General features: G+C 35.3%; 1 long non-coding RNA gene across 1 annotated transcript in view; it reads right to left on the bottom strand.

Moving 5' to 3' along the window:
• Window positions 1-21,092, bottom strand: part of LOC148163537 (uncharacterized) — a 129,350-nt gene that overhangs the window by 42,224 nt on the left and 66,034 nt on the right. Inside the window, exon 3 of the long non-coding RNA XR_015768868.1 lies at window positions 8,903-9,007. This is a non-coding gene — a long non-coding RNA (uncharacterized LOC148163537). The remainder of the gene's footprint in view (window positions 1-8,902; window positions 9,008-21,092) is intronic.

The following is a 21,092-nucleotide window of genomic DNA, read 5'->3' as shown; positions in this document are numbered from 1 at the left end:
CTGGGATTTTGATAGAGATTATATTAAATCTATAAAGAATTGTCATTTTAACAATATTGAGTCTTTCAATCTAAAACATAAAATGTCTCTCCATTTATTTCAATCTTAATTTTTTTAAGTAAGCTCTACATCTAACACGGGGCTTTAACTCACAACCCTGCAATCAAGAGTTGCATGCTCTACCAACTGAACCGGCCGGTCACCCCTTAATCTTAGTTTCTTTCAGCAGTGTTTCATAGTTTTCTGTGAGAAAGACTTGTACTACTTTGGTTATGTTTATTGTCTTTATTGTCAGTATTTTATTCTTTTTGATGCTAATAGGAATGAAATTTCATTTTCCAATTGATCACTGCTATAATATACAAAATAATTTATTTTTACATACTTATCTTGTATTTTGTAACCTTGAACTCATTTATTAGTTCCAGTATGTTTTTTATATTCATTGGGAGTTTCTGTATTCGGGGTCATGTTGTCTTAAAAAGCAGTTTACTTCTTTTTTAATCCATATGCTCTTAATTTCTTTGTCTTTTCTTATTTTACTGGCTAGAGTCTCCAGTACAATGTTGAATACCACAGGTGAAAGTGAACATCTTTGCCTTATTCCTGATCTTATGGACAAAACACTAAGTCTTTCACAGTTAAGTATAATGTTAGCTATAGATTTTTGCAGATGCCTTTTATCACATTGGAAAAGTTCCCTACTATGCCCAATTTGTTGAAAGTTTTTATCATTCATGAATGCTAGATTTTTTTCAAATGTTGTTTCTGTGTTTCTTGAGATAATCATGTGGTTTTATCTGTTTTTATTAATATGGTATATTACGCTGATTTGTTTTCAGATGTTAGAACAGTCTTCCATTTCTGTGATAAATCCCACTTGGCCATTGTGTATCTTTTTTATATGTTACTAGATTTTATTTCATTTTTTGAGGTTTTTGCATCTATAGTCAAAGAAATACTAATATGTAGTTTTCTCTTCTTGAGATTACATTAAAGATACCTTTAGGAGGCTTTAATATAAGGATAATACTAGCCTCATAGCATTGAGAAGTATCCCTTTTCCTCTATTTCCTGACAGAATTTGAGATGGGTTGGTATTATTTCTCACTTAAAGATCTGTTTATTTATTTTAGAGACAGAGCAAGCATGAGCGGGGGCGGGGGGCAGAAGGAAAGGAAAGAATCTCAAGCAGACACTCTGCTGAGCACAGAGCCCAACGTAGGGCTTGATCTGACAACCCTGAGATTGTGCATGACCTGAGCCGAAATCAAGAGTCAGATGCTTAACCCACTGAGCCACCCAGGTGCCCCTATTTCTTACCTAAATGTTTGCAGAATGGTAAAGATATTTGAGCCTGGGCTTTTCTTGGTGGATTTTTTTTTTTTGAAGATTTGTTTATTTTAGAGAGAGATTGTGAGTGAGGTTAGTGGCAAAAAGAGAGGGAGAGAAGAAGACTCCCCGCTGAGCCCGGAGCCCAAGGCAGGGCTCACTCTCACTACCCAGAGATCATGACCAGAGCCGAAATCAAGAATGGGATGCTTAATGGATGGAGCCACCCAGGCACCCCTGTGGATTTTTAATTACTAATTCAATTTCTTTATTCATTGGTCTATTCTGATTTTCTATTTCTTCCTAAGTCAGTTTCAGTAGTTTGTGTTCAGTAGTTTGTGTAGGAAATTATCCATTTCATATGAGTTTTCTAATTTTTTGACATAATATTATTATTTCCTTATAACTCTTTTAATTTCTCAGAGTTGGCAGTGATGTCCTTTCTTTCATTCTTTAATTCCCTAATTTGTGTCTTCTCTCTTTTTTCTTGGTCAAACTAGATCAGAAGTCAACATAGTATGCAGTCAAATGTTCTACCCCTGAGCTATACCCCCATAGGTCAACATAGTATGGACAGCTTGGTGGCCAGCCCATGATTGGCCAGATGTTATACTGAAATACCTGGAGTCAGTAAGGTTTACATCCTGCTTATATATCTGTTTGTTAATTGGGAGCACATCCAAATTTCAGGCCTTTTGACCCTGTTTACTCAGTCACGTTCTTTCAGGTCTTTTCTGCATATATATGCATGGCCTCCTAGTCAGCTAGTGAAGTGCAAGGACCTTTGCTAGCTAGCTCTTCTATGGCTTTTTAATTATTTTGGAATCTACAGGTCTGCAACTCACTCTAAACAGGATTATAACCTCAGGCTTGATTCACAGGGCTGATGCTTTCATTATTCTTTTCCTATTAAGACTGCTATGATTGCTGGCAATACTGCTGAATGTGGGATTTTTTTTTGCCCTCTGCTCTGAATCATGTGAGCCCCTTCAACAGCAAAGCTGCTGGTTTTCACAGCAGCTTTTAAAGACTACTTGTTCAACTATAGCTACATACTATATCCCAGCTTTATGGAAAAAGTCTTAGTTCAATTTTTGCAGTTTTGTTTTCATAATATTAAATGTCACACTTTAGCTGGGCAGGAGTTAAGAGGTTTATTGTGCAAGATTTTTTTTTTCCTGCTGTCATTTGTAATATGTTTGTAAGAATCCTTGGGATTAAAGTTTTGGTTACCAATTATTGTTTAACCTGAAAGCCTGTTTTTCCTTGCAAAGCTAAAATCTGTGAGTTTGGTATCAAGTCCCAGTATAACATTTCTATTGCAAACCATACTTACATTTTCTTGTAAAGTGCTTTTGAATTAATAAAATACTAGCATAATTGTGTAATAGTGTCAAAAAAAAAAAAAAGCTGCTGGTTTATGGTTAGCCCCACCATGTGAGCTAAAGGACTGAATGGGAACAGCCAAGAATAGCAATGATTTACACTGCTCTTATCTGAAGTTCAGCAAATCTTTTAGTAATAAATTCTTCTTAATTTATTATTTGCCTTTGATTTCTAGAGCCCTGAATTTTTTTTTCAAAAATTTATCAAGTTTTATGTTTATTTTGAGGCAAGAGGACTTGCCATACTTTTCACTTTGCCATAATTAGAAATCCCCCTCCCAGGCCACCTGGCATCCCAGATATCTGTCTGTTTTCATTTATTTAGTTTTTCCTTATATTTATTGTTAATTGCCCATACACATGCCAATAGTCAAAATAATTTTTCACCAGAAAGAAATCTCCCCTTCAATGTTTTACTTTTAGAGCCTTCCCTCCTGAGAACTTCCATTCTGCTTTTATGTAGAGTATAAATTAATTGCACCACTAATATCTTAGGATATCACTTCCTAATTATCCTAGGAATTCCTTTCATCTATCTCCTGATTTAGATTATGTCTCCTGAATCTCAAGACTTTCTCTTTTTTGTTTATTCCCTTTTTTTTGGTGGAACATAGTCTCCAGTAGAGCTTTTATTAATTTTGTGCTAAAGGTACTGCTCTTCACATGAGATGGTGATGGCAACCTTCAATATGCCTTCTTCTGTAGTCACACTGCTCTGAATGATGCTTCACCTCAGGTTAGGCAGAATTTTTTGTTGTGGTTTTTTTGCTAAGTGGAAAATGCAATTTTAAGTAAATAGCCTAATTGCTAGGGAAAATAGAATGAGGAGAGAGAAGAAAAAGACTCAGAAATAGTCTTTCTTTAGTGATATTAAGTTGGAGAGGATAGGATTCTTCTGGATAGAATAAATTCTTTTGGAAAGGATAAATTGCTGATTCTGGCCCCAAGGCAATTTGAAGACCAAAGCAAAGGGTATTCAAGGAATCACATCACATTCTCATTACAGAAACATGAGGATTATAAGGCTGATGCAAAAATTTACAACCATCCATCCTAACAACACATCAGTACGGATCTTTGCCTAAAAAAGAAGTTCAAAATGCATAAAGACAAGAACTTTACCAAAACTTGCATTAGTTCTGACATACAACACTTGTCAGAGGCATCCTCCAAATTTGCATATCTTCAATCCAATCCAAGGAAAAGAAGGCTTTCACTGCTACAGAGACCATGGTAAATCCGTAAGCCCTGGAAATGATGGGATTCGTTGTGTCTTGGAGAAGAGGGGACAAGGGAGGCAGTGCCTTTGGCAAATGATTTCATTCACTCCAGAACTGCTGGCCTTCTGATGTTTTGAAGCAAGATATGGATGAATTGATAGTCATTCTTTTTATATTCAGGATGCAATTTGATCCTGACATTCTTCTGCAGGCGGCTCCTGGTTCTTATGGGGTATATGAACGCTGATGTCACCCAAGAAAAATTCCGAGTTTATGAACACCTTTTGGAAAGTCTAAAGTCTACCAATACCTTTGAAATGCTTTAAAAAAAAAAAAAGAGGCAGAAGAAGGAAAAGAAAAAGCTTATTTGCTGAACTAAACTTCAATTGGACAAAACATCTGGATACCCAAGGTGCAGATGGAGTGCCTGCAATGATTAACCACACATTTATTTTTGCTTCTATGATGAAGATGGAAGCTATTCACACAGTACTGAGGCACATTATGTTCTCCATCCATGTCTAAGTCAACTTTTTAGCCTCCATGTCTAAGTCAACTTTTTTCCTTTATGTTCAATTTTATAATGCTATGTACCTCTTCATTATTATACTTCCCACAATTGTAATTTTACATTTTTAATTATCTTTTGATATGTCAACTTGGTTATAATCCCCAGTTATTTGATCAAATACTAATCAGGGTGTTGCTGTGAAGGTATTTTGTATGTGTAATTAAAATCCATAATCAGTTGACTTTAAGCAAGGTAGAATTTTCTAGATAATCTAGGTATACCTGATTCATTCAGTTGAAAGGCCTTAAAATCAAAGCGGAGGTGTCCCTAAAGAAGAAGAAATTTCTGTGTGTGAACAGTAGCTTCAGCCCTTGACTAAGAGATCCTAACTCACTCTTTCTGATAACCTGCCCCACAATTTCAGACTTGCCTGGTCAGCACACACAATTGAGTAAGTCAAATCCTTGCAATAAATTTCTTAATATATAACCTTCTACTGGTTCTACATCTCTAGTTGAACCCTAACTTTTATAACAGTGTTGTGTGATTCTTTGGCAAATAAATGTCTTACTCTCTAGAGTATAAAATTCATAAAGGCAGAGACTATACCATTTTTATTTATGTATGTATTTATTTGCTAACTATGGTAACCTATGGTGTAGAATAGTGCCTACCTTACAAAACCTACAAAAAAAAATGCTTGCTGAATGAATAATTACAGATTGATAAATTCCTGTATTTTTAACCAAAAATAGTGCCTAAATAGATTTGAAAGCAGGATTATATCTTCCAAATCTCTGAAAGAGATACAAATGAAAAAATACAGTGTAGGCAGTAAAAGGCAGTTAATAAGAAAAGAAACAAGAAGTATAAACTTAGAAAAATAAAAAAAAATTCCAAAAGTACATCTAAAACATTGATTATATGACTTAATGAATATTGGTTTAAAATTCCTTATTAAGAAAGGAAAATATTCAGATTCAGTTTTATGAAAATCCAACTGTTGCTTACAATAAAAATATGTAAAACAAAATTAAACAAAAAGCTTAAAGAGAGTGATATGGTCAACAATATTTCTAACAAATGTTAAAAAAAATAAAGCAGAGGCAGTGATATTTATATAGACAAGAAAACACCCAAGAAAAAGAATGAGATAAAAAAGGGTGAATTCATAAGATTAAAAGGAAACATAAGAATTATGTGTCAGGTTATAAAAATATAAAAAGTTTATATTGATGAAAATAGAAGAAATGGACAGAAATATGTTTATAGTGGGATTCTTCATAAACCACTATTAGTCTATGAAGCATCAACTAAAAGAGATTTAATTGATGGCAAATTAATTAAGAAAAATGAATTGTATGACATGTTTTTTATTTATGACAAACATAATATTTTACTTTAAAATGTCTTTGAAAATATAATTTGATTATTTTCTAGGAACAATCAACACCCCAGTAAATTTCACAAAATGAAAATTATACTGGCCATTCTCTCTGATCATAATGAAACAAAACAAAATGTAACAAAAAATACAAAACCACTAAAATTTAATAGTAAAAAAAAGACATATATTTATATTTCTCTGGAGTTAAAATAATCTCTCCTAAATAACTGTTGGCTAAACATAAAATCAAATGCAAAATGAAATGACATGTATAAAAACGTAAGGGATTTAACCTAAAGCTATATTTAAAAATGAATTAATAAAGTCAAAAGCTTGTGTTAATTTTTAAAAATAACAAAATGAGTAGAGAAAATACACTAATCATTTACGATATTGGGAAAGAAGCAATCGTAATACTGTTCTAAGGAAAGGAGGGGTAGAAAGTAATGATGGTGATGTTTATAGGACAGTGAATTACAAAATAGAAAGAGAAAGCTGAGAGATAAAGCCAAGGTCTAGTTCTCTGAGAAAACATAATGCAATTACCATTCTTTAATAAATCTAATAAAAAGAGATTGTGACAAATACAGAGATAATTTTCATCTGTGTGTACTGTGTTCAATTGTACGCTAATAAATTTGACAATCTAAATGACAAAGAAGAAACTGAAAATCTAAATTAACTGTAAGAAAAATTTTAAGTTATCATGAAATAACTTTCCCAAAAGACTACAGAATCAGAAAATGAATATCTGAATTTATTTTATGGAGAAATTATTTTAATCTTTTGAGAAATTAATAATTCTCACACAACATAAGCTATCCTACAACGTAACAAAAGATTGAAGGCTTCTGAGTGTACCAAATAAATTAAGAATAGTCTAAAGAAGGGGCTTAGAATCTCCTAGATCGGTGACCTTAGCTCTCAAACCCCACTTTCCTCATCTGTAAGATGGGAATAATTAAGGTATGAGCCTCTTAAAGTGTCTATAAAATTTAAATGGGGTAATTCATGTAAACTTCAGCTTAGCAGATTCCCAGGGACACAGTGCACAACAAATTTGTTTTTAAAGCTAAAATACCCTTGATACAAAAACTTGTTAAATAAAGCTCTAAAGTCAACAACATACTGTTTTAGTTAATGAGAAATAATGTAAAAATCTTAATACAATGTATACAATCAAATTCAGTAGATATTAGAGAATAATCAGGCATAAATGCAATGACGATTTAGTATTAAGACATGTGCTGTTGCAATGAGTCCTGCTACATCAATATACCAATTAATAAAAACATATCGTCACATTTAAAAATCCTATGCCTATGCCTGATAGTGCCTTATAAGTGAGGAAAGAAAGTAAGATAGCTCCTCAATATGATAAGCCAACATCTTAACAACGAAACACTAGAAAGAAACATTGCCACTGAAATCACAAACAATACACAAATACCTTCCATATCCAGTTTTGCTCAGGGTAGCAATGCAGCTAGCTTAAAAAAAGATCTACGTGTCTAAACTGCTGTTACAGGTACAGTTTGCTATGTGACACAGTTCTAGCTAAAAAGCTATAAGCAGAAATCTCTAGGTCTGGCTTAGGGGAGGGGGCAAAGAAGGGGGTGGATGTACAGGTAAAGCCTGTTCCTATTCTTATTGGAGGGAACATGGAGTTGCAGGAGCAATCACAGGACCATAAAGCCTAAAGCCCCAACCCAAGGATTAAAGAACAGAAAAATTCAAGGAGCCTAGGTTTCCAAGGCATCACACAACAAAGGTACCAGGCCTGGGTGGCCTAGCTTTAAACAGACCATCAATCCCTGATCCGCTGATAGTCATCAATCCCTTAGTTGTTTAAACCAGTTATTTTGAGTGTGGCCCCTAGAGCAACAGCATCAATATCACCTGTGAGCTTAGTAGAAATCCAAATTCTTGGACACTACCCCAGATCTACCGTCTCAAAACTCTGGAGAAAACGCCCAGCAATCTGGGTTTTAACAAGCCTTCAGGGGATTCTGATGCTTGTTTTAAATAAAGTCTGAGAACCCCAGTTTAAGCCATTGTCTTTCAAGTCTCTCTGAAAGCCAAATGCCTTAACTAAAGCATTTTAACTAAAAATATATTTTAACTAAAAATATATTCTGGAGCACCTGGGTGGCTCAGTCAGTTAAGCATCTGCTTTCGGCTCAGGTCATGATCCCAGGGTCCTGGGATCGAGTCCCGCATTGGGCTCACCGAGGAGCTTGCTTCTCCCTCTCCCTCTGCCTGCCACTCCCCCTGCTTGTGCTCACTCTCTCTCTTTCTCTCTCTCTCTGTCAAATAGATAAACAAATTCTTAAAAAAAATAAAAATAAAAATATATTCTGCCGATGAGCATTCTAAGAAAATTCACTCGGCTTTCAGAAAAAAAATTGTCAGATATTTCCTTTATACACAAAATTGAATTTCAGATGGATTCAAGATTTAATACACATATTAAGTAGATACCATGTGAGGACTGAAGGGTCTAATTGCTAAGAATGAACCTCCAAGAAATCTTACATAAAATTATAGAATAGAATAAATAAGATTTGCAATGTTTCTAATAACCATCCTACTGTACGAAAAAAAATATGTTCCCTGAAACGGCTATCATTTCTCCCCAATTTCCTTGAGTTGGAAGCTCACCCAAAGCAAACTTCACTTTCAACCTCACCAACACTCCTAACCTCATAGGCCCCTAAACTGTCTGAGACACCACAGTGCTTCTAGGTGTATATTCAGAACAGTGGATAGTCTGGTGGCCCCCACATAAAATAGGCATCTTTTAAATGAGTGCCTTTAAATGAGTGAACTCAGGAATTAACCCCACCATTCATCTCATTCTCTCTCTGGCTGCCTTGTTTCCCATGCGGACTTCTTTTGTGTTCTTTTTCAAGTGTGTGACTCTAGTTTAAGTCACCATTCACTCTACCATCTAGTTTCACTCTTCAAGCTTCACTTCTCTGACTTTAACCCTTACTGATTTGGCCTTTCCATGGACTAGCAGGGCAACAGTGGCCAAGCCCTGAAGTTCCCAGACTTAAATACTGACCTTAGGGGCAGTTCTGAACTCAGGGGCTGTTCTGACATCAGGTAAGAGTAGCTCTGTAGGTCCTAACAAGTGGTGTTCTGGTAAATGTTTAACAACCAGCTCCCTCTGCAAAAAAAAATATTTAATATTGATATAATTAGGTACATACACACACATTTATTAAATTTTTACTGGTATAGAGGATATTTTACATCACACAATTTACAAATAATAAAATATACGATACTCTTTTCTGTGAATTCTATGTAGCTAATTGAATCTCCTGGAATCATTGTGTAGTTTTTGTTAAATTCTTATATTCATAGCCAAACTATGGTTGCAATAGATGAGCAAAAGTGTAGTTCTGATATGACTGTTGGTTGATACATTCCTTTATGTTAGTGAGAGAGTAAAACAATGAAGACATATGTAGGAACTTCACCAGTTTTTCAATGATCTGACTTCTTCGCTCAATCAGAGAATTGTTTTTAAATATTGGGAGAATATTTCCTCAATTTTGTGTTATTCACACTATACTGGTTGCAGCCAAGGCATACCTAAAGGTTTAATCTACATTTTTTCCATCACTTTCTAAAGTCTAGACAATCAACACACGTTAAATCAAGCCTTGATCTGTAGTGTTCATCTGCTTGCATGATGTGAAAACACCCATTGTGGCTGATTTCAAGCTGCCAAAGTAGCATCACTCACTGTGGAGTTGAAAACAGATGTGTAATGACAGTAACAGACCACTATACAGTATTCTACCTTACAGACACAATTGACACAAATTAAGCTGAAAAGCATAGGTAATAGTTAAATGTAGTAAAATAATTAGCAATTGGTGAATTTTTGAGTATATATTAACCTTGTTTTTAAATATAATTTAGTTAATGTTTACATAAATTAATTTTTAATAATGGCTGTCAAAATTCCTGAAATGTTTTTTTCATGAGCAAATTGCTAACCCCAGCTCTCCTGTGTTACCAGAAAAGAGAACTGTGGAATATATGCATCCATAAGTAGACTGAACATCTTCCACCTTGCTAATGTGTTCTTCTGAGAAGAAGTCACATATTACAGAGCATCAGGGAAATGTCCTAAAAATTTGGGTCATTGTGGCTGCATAAGCCCTAACCTATTCAAGCAGTAGGCCCTGGGCCTCATGGTTCAGTCTAAATATTTGCAAGACATGAGGGGAGCCCATGGCAAGAACTTGTTGACTGATTATGGGACATCGGACTGGAGTTGTCTTAGAAGCCCAAAGAATGTATGCAGCAAGCAGTCAAAAAGGCTCTTTTATACCTTGCTGTTGTTGTATTATTATTCATATACATAGGACCAGATTCTGGTCAAGTAGGGATAATAAAGTATACTCTTTATATACTGAGTGATTGTTCGGTGCCAAACATTGTGCTAAATACTATACACACATCATCTCTTTAATCCTTAAAACAACCTTGAGTGATAAGGATTATTATTCCCACTTATAACCAGAAAACTGAAAGAGCAATTATGCCCAAGGTCACGCAGACAGCAAGTGATAAACTAGGATGGGAATCAGCTGTGTACCTCCAAAACCAATGCTTTGCTATAGCATGTCCTCAAGTCTGGAGATCCAGGGCCTTTGAGAACCCATCAGTAAAATCTTGGATGGTATCCATTCACTCTTCAACATTCCTCATTAATCCATTAGCCAAATGTCCCTGCTGTATATCTGTTTTCACCTGAAATTGTTAGTAGCATCCTTTTTCACTATCAGAAGTGTCTAGTTTGGGTGTTAACTTATATGGTCCCTCTTCATGTAGAAGAATGTGTTCTGCATATAAGCAGGAATTAAGGCAATCTGTGTTTCTGCCATGAAGGGACTTGGCCAAAAATAGCAGCAGTACAAAACCAGCATCTACTCTGTTTTTCTCCACCTTACGAGATCGAGTCTGTACAGACACATCTCCAGGGAATCTATACATTCATGTGTATGTGCAAAAGGGAAACATGGAATTTTCCAAACATAACTCCACTAATTAAAACATAGGGTCATGCCTTTTGACCTCTGAAGTTACTTTCACTGGTTTCCACTACCTAAACATCGTCATCTTGAATGAATGATTCCCTAGACCTGACTTCTTGTGAAGACCTCATCCTGACCATCTTGGACACATTTCAGAGGAGGTTTCTCTATGTCAAACTGGAGAAGTACAAGCTACCACTCCCAGGAAACCCAGTGGATGCCTGCAAAAGGGGCAACCCCTCAAAATGATTAAGATTATCTAATGTTTTGGGGATGTGAGGTCAACTACATCTAGTTTAGTGGTGTTCTTTGATTATTAAACATAACTCCAGACAGGAAAAAAGACATGGAAATAAAATTTGGAAAGCCTTCAATGGAAACATAAAAATAATATTGTGGGGAACCAAACAAAAATAATGGTATTTTAATTGAGTATTTATAGGTTAACTATTAATTATTCTCTTAAAGCATATGGAAATTAAAAGCCTTATTCTTGTGAACATATCAAACTTAAAAAGATATAAATACAAATAATCTGCTCTTACATCTTGAATATTATATGATTTCTTTCTCTGTAGATGAACAATGTCTTAAGAAAAATTATTTCTTATGTTAATAGCAAATGGTTTCACAACTTTAAATATGTTCTGTGTAGCCTTTCATTAAATTCAGATTTCCAAACACAGTCCAGTTCTTTTGATACCAATGAAAGAAACAATCTATAGGATATATAACAGTAATGTTTTTTGGTCTTTCCTATCAGGAAAACTACATTTTTTTTTCTGGTCTCAAAATGAGCTTATTACTAGTTTTCTTACAATGCTCAAAAAAAAAAAAAATCAACAAAACAGCAGCCTAAACAGAAAACCCATTTCTCTCCCTAACATTGCCTGGAGCAATAACACAGGTCTCAGCATACTTGCTTGCGTGCATGTGTGCATCTATGCATGTGTGTGTGTGTGTGTGTGTGTGTGTGTGTAATATATATGTTATACTGCTGCTTTTCCTAGAATATTTTTTTCATTCATCTCTTGCTAACACTGTTTCAGTTCAAGTATTAATGCAATCAAAAATCAAGGAATTAATTATGACATATAAATACCTTAAACACCACACACCACAGATGGCTCATAATATTAGGTTACAATTTAACAAGCACTTAGAGACTAAAGAATAATACTATGGTCAAGTCATAAAGAATATATTGCCATAAAAAATTTTAAACTGACTATTGTGGCATATTACTTTCATTCTTTTTGCTATTGATGTACTCATATTGGGCTGGAATAAATATCAACATTTCTTTACCAATAGGATCTTAATGAAAAATTAAGGATTATTATATTCTTTTGCCAAGTGAAAATTCATGGTTTATTTTTGTCTTGGCACCCATAAGAAAAGAAATGTTTGTATGTATGTATGTATGTATGAGTTCATTTGGAATCTTCCATTCTTATTAATAGCTTCTTTTTAAAGTATGTAAATATGTGCTTTTATTGATATAATATAATTTTTCATAACTTTTTCTAAACCTTACCTCAAAACGTTTTAGAACAGAAGGCAGAACCTATAACAGCACTGTACCAAAAGCCCAACATACAACTCTGGCCTAGCCATCTAGGGCAGGGGTAGGCAAACTACTGCCCACAAATCAAATGTAGACTAGGGCCTGTTTTCATATGGCTTTCTACCTAATATGTCTTAATTTTTAAAGAGTAAACAAGTCCAAAAAGAATATGCAACTGAGACAGAATCTGGCCTGCAAAGCCTAAAATATTTACCATGTGGCTTTCTAGAGAATTGTGCCAACCCCTCGTCTAAGAGCTCACAATATTGTCAGGGAAATCATGTTTGCATATGCCCAACAATTCATGAGAAACATAGGATTATATAATAAAGTGCTAATTTAAAGAATGGACAAAAGGTAAGGTGGGAGTTCAGAGAAAAGAGGCATTAATCACTACGGTCAAAATTATTAGGGAAAGTCCATGCAGATGATCAGCTCTCAAACTTTCCTGTGGTCATGAATGATTTGGGGATCTTGTAACCATGCAGATTCTGATTCAGCAGTCTGGGATAGGCTCAAGATTCTGCATTTCTAATAAGCTCCCAGGTGAAACCCAGGTTGCTCTTCCACACACTACATTTTGAATAGCAATGACTAAAAGGACAGGGAGCATTTGGAAATGTGAAGAGCAGCATGTAAAGGGGACTGCCTGTTGATGCACTTAGAAGTCATAGTAACAGGCTTAAGAAAATAGTTCAATAGCAGCATAAACGTACCTGTGTTTTCCATGTTTCATGTCAATGAGATGACAACACCCAGGGCCCAATTTTCCCCAACCCCGCTACCCAGATTATTGACACTAGACCAAAGCCAAAAGAGTCTTTTACATTCATATGAAATACACCAATCATTTTTTCCAGGAGTCCGAAAGAAGGAAAAGCCCTGTTGAAAGGAAAATTTTCTTATGCTGCAAACTAGATTGATATGAGCAGTTACCTTGCAATATAAATTTTGCAATTTAACTAGCTTCTTTTCTATCCTTTTACATTCAAATTGATCTAAAATGTTATTTAAAGGATTAAAGTTTTAAATGCTGTAAAATCACTCCTAAACAATCAAAAGCCATTTTTAGCTCTGGCCAGAGTATCCTGTACAAATGAACCGTTCACCAAAAGAACCATTTGCTTTCAGGACACTTTAAGCATCCCCAAGCATGCATTTGTCTGAACTAACCTAAACACTATTTAGAGTTGTAAAAATTTTAAGAAGATTTTATTATTTTATTTACTGTAAAATGGATAAATCTGTAATAGTCTCAAGTATGGTTTAGGGGTGTTTTAAGTTAAAATTATGGTGACAGAGTGAATGATCTGGATCCTGCTGCTTGAAAAAGAGTCAAGGGCAATCTTTAAAATCAGGCCATCTTCCTGCTATTCATAAAAGCAAAAACTCATAGAGGACAAGCAGATTCCATTACAGCCAGGGAAAAGAAAGTTTTAACCCTGAATAAGACATTTTGGGGCAGCTCAGTCTTTTCCCCCAAGGTTTCCCTTAAAGCAGTAGAGGAAAATGTCTTTTCAAATTACTTCTTTGATACCCACAACCATTATTCCTGGGTAGAGATAGGCCCAATGGGGGCTGCTTTTGAAATAATCAGTGGCATTGAATTCAATTAGTGATACTGTTAAGTGGTGCCTGCAGAAAGCACAGTGTGCAAAAAATATGTCCCACTCCAGAATTGAGTAACCCTGCTTTGCTTCCTTCCTCCTACCCACAACTACAGAGAGACCTCCCAAGGGTTGCTTAGTTAGAAAGGGTCCCTTCCTACTTGGAGCTACCTTTCCCAGCAACCGTCTGATTTCTCAACCCTAGGAAAGTGCCCCAGACTCTCTTGTCCTTTAACATTTACAGCTTGGTTTCATTTTTAAGCCTGTAACATATAGAGTAGCACCCTCTGGTCCAGTTCTCAGCTCAGTCGCTGAATTGAGAGGCTGAAAACTGATGAAAGCTTTAACAAATAGGCAAGATGAGGAAAAGTTGAAGGAACTAAAGTTACTTAAACTGGAGAAAGGAGAACGAGAGGTAAGAAAATCAGTGATGTGCTATAGCCAGCGGATCCTAGCTCTTGAGAGCAGATTGTTAAATATTTAGGAATTAGGCTAACAAATTGTTAAATATAACCATGAATCAAAAGTAAATTATACACTCTTACATATTGCAAACAAAAGGAATCCAAAGGGTCCAAGGACACTTTAGGGGTGATGGATATATTCATGATTTTGATTGTCGTGAAGGCTTAAGGAAGTATATATGATACTGCAGAATGATTGCTAAAACATTCCAAAGCTTGTTTATTTCCTTGTGAAATTTTATGTAAGATTTAAATAAGCTTAGTCTTAATAAGTAAAGCCTTCACTTTTCTCATAGTATCTGTTCTTATATAGACAGTGGTAGAGAAATTTAGAATCTCTGTTCTAGAGAATGGAAGCATGAATTCTGCTGGTCAGTGATACTTTATTGTGTGCCATTGAAAACTCACCTGGTCACTATAGCCTCATGATGGCACAGTTGGAAACCTCTCCAACCTACTCAGTAGCTCACTTGTAGGAGCTGAGAAAGCAAGTGGCATGATTGATCCAAGCTTGGAGGCCAGCAAGGAAAGTGTATTGGTGGGTTGAGAAGGTAAGGGAATTGTGGAAAGCAGTAAAATAGAGGTTGAAACATCATCCTGGAGTATGGGCTGGAAAGGCAAACAAACATAGTCTATATTTTTTAAACTTGTAGGTCTTTATAAAGAGTGAGCCAAGAAATGTAAAAAAATAAAAATAAAGTGATTTTTATTTTTTATTTATTTTTTTAAAGATTTTATTTATTTATTTGGGAGAGAGAGAATGAGAGATAGAAAGCATGAGAGGGAAGAGGGTCAGAGGGAGAAGCAGACTCCCTGCTGAGCAGGGAGCCCGATGTGGGACTCGATCCTGGGACTCCAGGATCATGACCTAAGCCGAAGGCAGTCGCTTAACCAACTGAGCCACCCAGGCGCCCAAAGTGATTTTTAGATGACAGCCAGTGTCCACTATAATTTGTCTCAGATTCAGATAAATCACTAAAATATTTTAGCTCCCAACTCTACCTTTAAATGGGATTTTGTTACATTCTATTTTGAGCTTTTCAAAATCATATCTCTTTAAGTTATTATAAAAACTGCCTAAATCATTTATACTTAAGTGTGATTTTGCTAAAGTTTGCAGTAACCATCTTGTCCTTGAGAATGAGTTTGGTATCCTGCTTTGCAAACAGCATTTAAAGGAAAAGCATTTAGCAGCTGCCATTTCTCATGGCAATTTGCACCTTCTAATAAAAACTGAGAAACAATTAGACTATAACTGTTGATCCTAAGCTTTGTTTTAGTTCAGCTTTTGTGGATATAAGGAGTATAGACTAACTGGCATTAGCTAGCACAAGGAAAGGAAGTTTACTGCAAGGGCTTAGATTGAAAAAGAAAACAACTGGAATTACAATAGAACCTGGCCTTGGGATGCTGGAGCTGACTGGCTGTTCAGTTTCCAGGTATCAAATCTACATACTCATTCCAACTGTCCTGTCAGGTAACACTGTTCTACTACCTACAGGCTTTCTCAAAGTTTGTGGCCCTGCATGGTTTTGCACAAGGCCCTCTAGCAAATTCTTACTTCAAATCTTCAAGAAATATGATTGTCTTGGGCACCTGGGTGGCTCAGTTGGTTAAGTGACTGCCTTTGGCTCAGGTCATGATCCTGGAGTCCCGGTATCGAGTCCCACATCAGGCTCCCTGCTCAGCAGGGAGTCTGCTTCTCCCTCTGACCCTCTTCCCTCTTGTGCTATCTCTCATTCTCTCTGTCTCAAATAAATAAATAAAATATTAAAAAAAAAGAAATATGATTGTCTCAATGTATCTTTTGTGATAGTCAGAGGTGGAAAGCCAGCCTATGGATTGGTTCCCAAAGTCAAGTGCCCACTCTAGTCCAATCAGTTTTACCTGACTGGGACTACCTGATGTGACTAAAGTCACCTAGGCAGAGGCTCTGGATGAAGCAGTTCCCACAGAAGAGGGATGGGCATAGTAGGTTATTTTAATCACAATTGCTAGTAGGTCAGGACTGAGCAAAAATGGGCCCAATACCTACCCACGCTCATTTTGGGGTATCTTAGGAACATAGCAATAAGACGATAAAATTTTTCTACTCATTTTGTTGTCTGTTCAGTTTCTGCCAATTGTATCTATTGATAATTGATATATTTGGATATACAATTGCCAATTGATATATTTGGAGCTGGGGCAGGGCTCTGTACACATAATGTGCTATTATGTAGCACATTATGATTTTCATTTTTTTTTTCTTGAAACAAAGACTTCTTATAATTAGCCATCCAGCCAGCAGGTAGTATCATTGTGATGTAAGCGATAAGGCAATCAATCCACATAAAATCTCCTTATCAATACACTCTCAATTAATTTTTGTTTAATAATCACTGTCAAGCTTATGGATAATTCCTGCAGGTAAACAAGTAAGAGTTTAACTTTGGTTTATCAAAAAATTTTTAGTTGTATTAAACCTTACTTGTATGTACATTGTATCCAAATGCCTAGAAATGCTAAGTTTTCGCATTTTGAATCATATTGCATTCAAATGTCTAGGAGACTTATCTTTTGTTTTTTAAAAACATTTTATCAAGGAGTTAATTGTACTGTACTGATTTCAAGAGCTACATTTAGGAAATACAGTTAATTTGAACTACATTCAGAACTGTAACAGATTGTGTGAATTAAGTAACTTCCAAGTTAAACTTATGATAGCTTCCTACCACATAATGATTACAATTACAACCATCCTGGGTATGCTAAGGTAACAACACATGGCTGTTCTTTGGGCTCCAGTTGTTCCTTTTTACAAGGGTTTCTTGGGCACTATAGAATTTGGACAGTTATGGGAAATTATTCATTGTTATTTTATTTGCAGTATTAATATGCTTTAAAGGATTACCACATGATTATTACTCCTATAGGCTTTATTAAATTCTTCAAACTTCAACTATTTTCTAAGTGTGAGGTGGATTCTTTTTAGGGTAGGTTAAGTCTTTTAGACAGCTATGATGCCATCTATTTAATAAAGTGTAGCAAACGTGAACTTTTTTTTTTTTCCTGCTTCTGGGATTCTTGGTCAGTTGATAGGTAGGTGGGAGAGATTCCCAAGAGAAATAACTATTCCTGTTAATTTAAACAATTGGAGTTTCATGTAGTTGATGTGAATTTTAAGAGATGTCACATTCCAAGCAGTCATATCCAGGTATAAATATATAAAACTAAATAATGGTTTAAAATATGGAGATTAAAAACAATCATGGCAAGGGAAATATTAGTAGAAAGTCAAGGACTGAGGAAAAAGAAGGGAAATATTTGGTCACATTGGTTTATATAAGTGTTAGAACTGAACTTCACATTTAGTTGGATTTCTTTCAGCCAGACAGGGTAAATTACAAAGAAATACATTTCAGTTTCTCAGTGGAAACAAATATTTCTGCTTTTCAAAAGTTTTAAAAATATTTTTATTGATAAATATAGTGTGTACGCAAAACAACATATTCAGCTCAATGAATTATCACAAAATCACAGCTAGAACAAGAAAAAGAACAAAGCCAAAACACCAGATTACTGCCACCCTATTCCCTTCTAATCATTGTCCCTTCTCCCCTCCCCAAGGTAACCATTATCCTGACTTTCATGGTAATCGATTCCTTGATTATTCTTTATAATTTTAACACTTAAACTTACAACCCTATACAAAACCTTGCCCGTTTACATGTAAATGGAATTATATAGTATTCTTGGGACATAATTGACTGGGAGTCTGGCTTCTTTTGCTCAACTTTATGAGATTTTCCACATTGTTGCAAGGAGTTGTGATTTTTCTTTTATGTTGCTATGTAGCATTTTGTTAAGCAAATATAGCTCAATATATTTAAGCCCTGTACTCTTTTTTTTTTCTTTTAACAGACTTTATTTTTTTAGAGCATATATTTTCTCCTAGGAATATTACAATTTAAGGTTTTACAGTTAGGTCTATGACCATTTTGAGTTAATTTTTATACATAGTAAGATGTGTAGTTAAAGGTGTATGTGTGTGTATATATATATTTTGCATATGGATGCCCAATTGTTCCAACACCATTTGTTAAAAGACATCCTTTCTCCATTTAATTGCCTTTATACTATTGTCAAATATTAGTTGGCCAGATATGTGTGGAACTACTTCTAGACTATTCTGTTCCACTGATCTATGTATCTCTTCTTTTGATAATACCACACTGTTTTGATTACTATGACCGTACAGTAAGATTTAAATCAGGTACCATGAATCCTCCAACTTTGTTCTTTTCAAAAACTGTTTTAGCTATTCTAATTCCTTTCCCTTCCTACATAAGTTTTATATATCTTTTTTTTTTTAAGTTTTTAAGTAATCTCTACACCCAACATGGGACTCAGACTTGCAACCCTGACATCAAGAGTCCTGTGCTCCACTGACTGAGCCAGCCAGGCACTCCTCTACATAAATATTAGAATCAGCTTGTCAATGTCTGTAAAAAGTCTGCTGGAATTTGGGTTAGGACAGCATTGTATCCATAGATAATTTTAAGCCCTGTACTCTTGAAGGATGTTTGGTTTACTTCCAGGTTGGGGTGATTTTGAATTTTACTGCTAAAAACATTTTTATAAAATGTATCTTGATGCACAAGTGCATCATGCATTGCCATTGGTTATATTTCTCAGAGTGGGATTGCTAGACCAAAAACTGTTTTCCAAAATTGTTGTACCAAGTTACTCTCACCAGCAGTATGTGACAATTCCCATTGGTTGGGTCCTCAGGCTCTGAGTCCCTCACAGGCTGCAATCAAGGTAGTGGCTGAGGCTATGGTCTCATTTCTGGTTCCCTTGATACCTCTATTGTCAGTCTTAATTTTAGCCATTCTGATGGGTGTTGAGGAGTATCACATTATGGCTTTATTTTTCATTTTCCTCATTACAAATTAGGTTGAGCACCTTTATACAAGTTTATTGATCTTTGAGATTTTCTTTTGGAGAGCCTGCTAAAGTATCCGACCCATTTTTCTCATTGGTGGTCAATCATTTTCTTAGCAATTTATATCCGTTTTTCATATATTTTATATATGGGCCCAAATGGCATCTGGTAAATACCTTCTTCCAATCTGTGCCTTGCCTTTCATTCCCTAATGTTGTCTTTGGATAGACCTAAGTTCTTCAGTTATCAATTTAATGTACTCAAGTATATAATTATTTTTTTCATAGTGACATTTTTTGTTCAATTTAAAAATCATTCCTGTCATTAGGACAATTTATAGACAGCTCCTAGAATGTTAATTATTTTATCTTTTACAATTAAATATATAATCAACTTGCACATCATTTGATTTGGGTTATGGTTTGAAGTAGAGGTTGTCTCTTTTTTTCCCACAATGTGACTATCAAATCGACCAAGCACTGTTCATTATCAAAAAGTCCTTTTCCCACTGCTTAGGAGTATCACCTTTGTCTTAAATCAAGTGTCCATTTATGTAAAGGTCTGTTTCTGAGCCATCTATCCTGTTTCTTTCATGTTTGTCTATCCTTTCACCATTGCCACAGTGTCTTAATTACCATGATTTTATACATGGTACATACCAACATTATTATTCTTCAAGAGACCTCCTAAAGTTTCTTGGATATTTTTGGTGCTTTACATTTCCATATACATTTAAAATAAACTTGTCATGTTACACCCCCCCAACACACACACACACACACACACACACACACACACAAACCTACACTCATACACCTACTGCAATTTTGAATGGATTTGCATTGAGTCAATTTGGGAAGAACTAAGGTAAAAATACTGAGTCTTGCAACCATGAACATGATGTAATCCTCCATTCACCGTTGACCCTTGAACAACATGGGCTTGAACTATGCAAGCCCACTTACAGTTAGTTTTGTTTTTTTATAAAGACAGTACAGTAGTATAAAGTATTTTTCCTATGATTTTCTTAATTACATTTTTTAAAAAAGATTTTATTTATTTATTTTACAGAGACACAGCGAGAGAGGGAACACAAGCAGGGGGAGTGGGAGAGGGAGAAGCAGGCTTCCCTCGGAGCAGGGAGCCCTGTGTGGGGCTCGATCCCAGGACCCTGTGATCATGACCTGAGCCGAAGGCAGACGCTTAATGACTGAGCCACCCAGGAGCCCCAGCATTTTCTTTTTTGTAGCTTACTTTATTGTAAGAATACAGCATACAATACATATAACATACAAAATATGTGTTAATTAACTTTATGTTTTTGGAAGACTTCTAGTCAACAGGAGTAGACTATTCCCAGTTAAGTTCAAGGGGAGTTAAAAGTTACAGTGAATTTTCAACTGCACAGGGGTCAGCACCCCTAACACTTGCCATGTTCAAGGGTCAATTGTATTTCGGTCTTCAATTTCTTTCAAAAGTATTTCATATTCTCCATAGAAATGTTGCAATTTTGGTTAAATTTATTTCTAGTTACTTGATATCTTGTATGCTATTAGAAATCATATTTTATTTTTTTAAAGATTTTATTTATTTATTTGAGAGAGACAGAGATAGCTACAGAGAGAGCACTAGAGG

This window comes from Eumetopias jubatus, unplaced genomic scaffold (genome assembly GCF_037043125.1).
Source record: "Eumetopias jubatus isolate StellerSeaLion01/CBP00866 unplaced genomic scaffold, mEumJub1_p1.0 scaffold_9, whole genome shotgun sequence".
NCBI lineage: Eukaryota > Metazoa > Chordata > Mammalia > Carnivora > Otariidae > Eumetopias > Eumetopias jubatus.
This window is presented reverse-complemented; position numbering and strand designations above follow the sequence as displayed.